This window comes from Pogona vitticeps, chromosome 3, assembly GCF_051106095.1.
Source record: "Pogona vitticeps strain Pit_001003342236 chromosome 3, PviZW2.1, whole genome shotgun sequence".
Classification (NCBI taxonomy): domain Eukaryota; kingdom Metazoa; phylum Chordata; class Lepidosauria; order Squamata; family Agamidae; genus Pogona; species Pogona vitticeps.
In genome coordinates, this window is record NC_135785.1 from 214305245 (window position 1) to 214311449 (window position 6205).

A 6205-nucleotide genomic window follows, 5' to 3' on the forward strand; every position below is an offset into this window, starting at 1 on the left:
TGACACATAACAAAGTAAGTTAAAACCAGTTATTTTACAGACATTAAATACTGTCTTACCCAGTTGTGTAAAATCTTTTTTTTCGTAAGTTGATAGTCTAGCCAGCATTATCACACACTTACTTACTGGCTAAATTTAGGAACTCTACACTTTAGTTAGAAATGAGCTGGTTGGTTCTATCCAGCTGTTCAAACTAGTTTGAAAATAATAATTAACCTATTCAAGTTGCCCAGCAGGGTGCCAAATGTGTCAAATCCTCTAGGGAGCAATGTTGAGCTACATCGGACTATACAGGTACATCTGCTAATCTTCCAACTAAAATAACTTGTCTGGTCCTCTGGGTTGAGAGAAAAAAAGGGGGGGGGAGAAAATGTAACCCTAGGATTTTGTTTTTAAGAATATAGAAGGGAAAGGGAATTAACAAGGAAGAAGGAATACAGAATATTATTTTTATGTCCCATCAAATTGCTTCTCACTTACAGCAACCTGAATGGAGGGCTCCAAGTGTGTGAAATGTCCAAAGAGTGGTTTGCCATTGCCTTTCCCATGACTTTCCATGGCTGAGCACAGATTTCAGCCTATGTCTCCTGAGCCCTAGCTGAACACTCCATCTGCCATTCCACACCAGCTAAGGGAATTACAGCCTGAGAAGAGTGAGAGAAACAGATCAATGTATACCAACCATAACACCTTCTCAATGATTGTGCCAAACAATAAGAGTGCATGCCAACAGCCAGGAGTGCCTAGGTATTAGGAAATGACTGTAATGGGCATACAGGATGAACTGAGAACAGTGAAAATGGCAGCAGGAAATTACAGGAGGACTGGGGAAGCAGTGGACAGGTAACACAGTGGAATGGGCAAAAACCCTGGGCGGTACCAGCAGGCAGACTGAAGCAGCAGACAGCCTCTGGCAAGTAGGAAATGTGACAATGGCATGGGGCAAAGCACCAATGAGCGAGCGAGCACAATCTTGGAGTAGGCAGACAGAGCAGGCAGCATACTGCAGTACTGTGAGCAGAGTGTTCCCATTGTCTCGTACTTAAAGGGGCCCCTTCAGGGAAGCCAAGCAATGGTAGGTTGACCTTAAGGAAAATATTTTTCTACAGATCCAGGTTCCAGGCATGAACAGTGTGGCTGACACAGGTGTGGACCTGTGTTGCAGTCTCAAAGCTTCAGAGGATATAGACCACTTGACCCATAACATCATTCTCTTCTTCGGCCATACCAATCAAAGTCTCCAGCTCTTCACAAACCTGTTTCCAAAGCACAAAAGCAGTAGCACTACTGCTGCCCAAGTGTCAGTTTGACTGCTGATGACATCCTTGTCCTTCTGTGGCACATCAGCTCTTTGGTAGAAAAAAAACTGTCTTCGCCATCTTTTTGGCCCCTTGTCCTGGCATGGCTGGATTGCACGAAGACATAAATGGAACATGTCTCTCCCCCCCAGCCTTGGGAAACCCATGACAACCTCAATCAGGAGACACAGAGTTCTCTGCCTGCACTACCCTTGGTGTCAGAATGTCCCTAAATTTAATTTCCTAAGGAATAACTCCAGGATGCCTGAGAAATAGGTTTCACTTTCATTTCTTCCCCTAGCAAGCAGAAACCTTGGTTTTTCATTTCTAATCTATTGGAGTAAATGAGACTCAAAATATTAGGAACTATTATCACAGATATTTGGAACTATAAAATTCAGATTCAGAGCTATCTAAATATGGCATTATTTTTTTGAATTCTAAATATTCTCTTTTTTAAGGACAAAGGTGGAATAAAAATGTTTTAAATAAATTAAATAAAATACTTCTCAGGGAATGCACATCTTTATTGCATATGTAAGAATATCTGCTAAAGAAGACAGTCACCAAGCATATAGGGAAGCAAAGACTAACCAAAGACGAGTCTTGAAAGACTAACCAAAGGTAAGTCTTATTTAACTAGCATTTTCCAATTTTTTGAAGGCTTCAATAAGAGTAATGGATGGGCTATTACTATAGACATAGTAGAATGCTTACAAGGAAGTACATTAAAAGCTTCTAGGTAAAATTCAGAGTTAAGGGCAAGAGGTCCTCTTACAGCTGAAACCAAGGAAAAGAACAGGAAGCAGAATAAATGGGCAATTTACCACACATGTAATGTAAGTAGTTGTCCCACATACTATGTTTGCCATAGAGACCAGACTAATCATTGTGGAAAATTTTTCACTTGATCAATGAGGGCAATTCCCATGTAACTTCTCAGCCCCACTCTTGAGATTTCTTTCTGGGGAAACACTGAGAGAGAAAAAAGCAAATGATGTCTATAAGGAACAATAATCTTTCTATTGTCTATGTGAGTCAGCTCAGTCCATGCAAAAAACATAGCACTCAATGAAAACTGGAGAATTATTCTTGGATGCCTGAAGCCAACCCCTATTAATAAAATGAACTACCAGCAAACATTGCATCAAGTGTCATACAAAGAGGTAGCAGCTAATACTGAAAAGCTCAAAGCAGCTGCATCACATACGCACCCACTCATCAGCTATCATCTCACCCTTCCCACATCAAAATGAAGTAAAAGGGTGTTTTTTTTTCAGAAGTCCTACAAATCTTGATAGAATGTCAGAGAATATAAGGCTTACAGCAAGGGTAGGATCACTGCATGCTTAAAGAAGGGAGCAGTAAGACTATTACTGAAAAAGCCCTATAAGTTTGAAATAGTTTACACGGGCATCTATTTAATTTTTGCACGTTCTTGGAACATGGTTTGATCTCTTTCAAGAGGTCAATTAAATAGTGCTTCTCTTTTTCTCTGTCCTCTCTTTTGGTTCCAGCTACCAACTTTCAACCTCTAGCCAATCAGAAAACAGGAGTATTTGATAAATAAGTCAATAACTAATCATTAATGGATGGGTGGACAGACAAAAAACTGTAACCAGGCAGACAAACACAGACACAGATACACTGCCCTTTCATCATGGAAGATTTTCTTTCTCCCCACTTTAGCAATAAATGTCATCCAGATAAATGATATCAGCTATTTCTAAGGCATAATGAAGAGCACATCACTTCACTCAAATGGGTATTTAAAAATAGAGTAAAAATCTTTAAAACACTCTGTACATTTAGGTCTACATAAAAGAATTGACACCCCTGCATCACAGATTTCCAAGAGAGTGGAACAGTTAAAGGGAATCATCTGTAAAGTGAGCTACCACATTTTATTTCTGTCCATGTTGTCCCAAAGTTTTTTTTTTACTGCCTATGCAACATGTGCCAAAATATCATTATGAGCAGAATTTGCACAACACGTTTAATTATCTCAACTCCCCTACTCCTTTTTGCACATCCGGTTACCACCTGTATAAGATATCATGGAATTGAAAAATGAATCACCATTTGTACCTTAGAGGAGTGGCAGGGAATCAGGAATGAGGCAGGGAAAATTAATGTCCAGTATAAAGAATGCTGCTAAAAAAAAAAAAAATGAACCAGAGGTTATTGAAGCGGCTGTAGATTCCATAGACAGATGGTGTCAATAGACTACTCTATTAGTCAAGTTTGGCAGAAAAAGTATAATGACCAGTTTATAAAAAGTCACCAAAATGCAATACAGCAGAAGGAGAACGCATTAAGGACATGGTTTTGCCATCTGATACGAGGCATCTCTTACCACATATCTTGTAAATCCAGCTATTTTTCACATCAGTTACTTTATAGTTTCCTCTATAGACCCTAGCAGAAACTAAAACCAAAGGGGAAAAACAGTCCCCCAAGAGCAGCTGGGTCTAACAGGTGAAAAGAGTTAATCTAATGCTTTAGAGTTAGACCTTTTCTATCATTCATATAGACTTGGTCTAGGAATGAGTTTTATATTCTAAGCTGTCGTATTGAAAAATGGTAAGGCCCAAGTTTTGAGAAAGTTTATGAAAATGACTGTTTAGAAGTCCTGAAATATAAGACATAACATACTGTAGATTGCTATAAAGAAGAATAGTAAATTGTCAATTTAGGGGATATGTAATGCATGCATTGAATATAATAAATAAATATAAATCAATCAATCAATCAATCAATCTTAGTTTCTCTCTTGGTTTTTTAAACATTTTATACTGATGAATTATTTTGACTTATGGCAACCCTGAATTGGTGACCTCCAGAAGGTCCTATTAACAGCTATGCTTGGTTCTTGAAAAATAATGTTTAGGCCATGGCTTCCTTCATTATATCAAATCCATCTCAAAATAAGTCTTCTTTTTCTGCTCTCTTCCACTCTACTCAGCATTACAGTATTATCTTCCCACTGAAAATGGCCAAAAATGTTGGGAGAGGGGAGAAAATAATAGGAATTTAATCATCTTAGCTCCTAGTGAAAGCTCAGGGTTGATTTTATCCATTTCCATAATAAGATGATAGAGGTTAAAATGAATTGAGATGCTAAATAACATCTCATTCTTATTATCTCTGTATACAGTACTTTAAAAAAATCTGAGATCACTATCCTTAAAGCACTACTGCCAAGACTTTCTGTTCTGTGGAAGCCCAATAGGATACTACTGGTCCTAACCTCAGTTGTTCCAAAACATTACAAAAAGTCAAGAGAAAGTCTGGACCTATTTATTGTAGAAATTTCAATCTCTATGGTGAACTCTCAATGTGGCAAGTTTGAGGACTACATAAAACCATCTCAGAAAGCTTTTTTTTAAAGTTAATAGCTTGAACATCAAATTTCCACATCTGTTAAGAACATGTGGCAGCACAGAGGACAAAAATGTACCAGGACATAAAAATTTTAATTGTAAACATATTAAAACAATAAATAATCTTAATTTATTCAATTAAAATAATCAGTTTGATAACATAATTTTAAAAGAAATTGTGACTTGACTAATTATAGAATTACTTCCTTTTTATTCAATGGGGGAAATACAAATTCCACGTATTACATATATTCTTGTTTGCCCTTATACTCCAACATATTTCATATATTAATAACAATAACAAAGTACTGCTGTTCTGGGTTAATCTAGAAATAAACTTAATTTAGCAACTAATACATTTGACTAATTAAAACCAGTACTCTGCCTTTGGAACAACACTATGTACCTTATTTGAAGAACATTTTTTCCACTGGTATGCCATAGCCCACAAAATACAAGGGAAGTCACTGCAAACATTTAGGAAAGGGGTAAAGCATTATTACTGCATAATTACTACATTGTGTCTGGAAATAAGGCCAGATGTTTAATCCAATGTGTTGGGTTGGGTTTTTATCCCCCTTTGCAGCTTGCCTTCCATGTGGGAAGTAAGAAGCACTAAGAATGATCCTTTGTTCAGACAGCCATGCTAAACAAGAACAGAGAAAGGTTGAGAAATACTGTTACTCGTCACAGACTAATGGGGCCCTAATCTTTTCCAACACCAGAAGGCAGAAGGAATAGTTTCTGTATCATCCACTATTCCATATTTTCAAAGACCATAGCCTTGGAACAGGGTAGAGAGAAAATTAATTTTTGCTGAGCTAAAAACTATAGACATTTTCTTTGTTAAAAGATCCCTCTAACATGACATGGACAACCTATATGTCTAACATAAATTCTTCCAGTACATTCTCACATCCAGTTTATTACACACTGTAAGCTACAGTTGTGTACATTTGCATTTTAAGGTCACACATTATGGGAGCTTTCGTGTTAACACAAGGTTAATTATTAGAAGAGATCAAAAGGCCACAGAATTTAACAGAGTTTTGGTACTTAATTATTTGCCTTAGTGTTAAATGAGTTATGGGGGCAGGGAGGGGTGTTAAATAGGATCTCAAATCCTGATTTTAACATTTATTTCTGTCATCTTTCACTAACAAGGAATTACTGTGATTCAGCTATAGGCCTCCCTCATTTAGCATTAAGCTGCTTATAATTAAGCCGATGCAATATTTTTTCATAGGATTCACAACTGTTTATTTCCATGTTTTAAAGCTTTAACATTTGAAATTATACCAGGAATGCACTCTCCTTAATAAAAGTCATTTCTGTACAGTAACACTGTTCAGTAACACTGACCTCATTCTACATCCATGCATGCAAAAGTACTGTATATGGACACATTGGTATGTATATCTCTCTGAATATTTCACACAATTTTAAAAAATCTGCCTCCCAAATCTTTCATATAAAGGTGTGGGGAAGCTTGCTGCTGTACAATTTCTCCTCCAGTTTCCCAGT

The 6205-nt window shown here is 37.1% G+C and overlaps 1 protein-coding gene across 6 annotated transcripts in view; it reads right to left on the reverse strand.

The window, feature by feature from the left end:
* The window catches only part of ROBO1 (roundabout guidance receptor 1), a 769638-nt gene that overhangs the window by 329651 nt on the left and 433782 nt on the right, over window positions 1-6205 (reverse strand). The gene's annotated exons all lie outside the window — the stretch shown is intronic.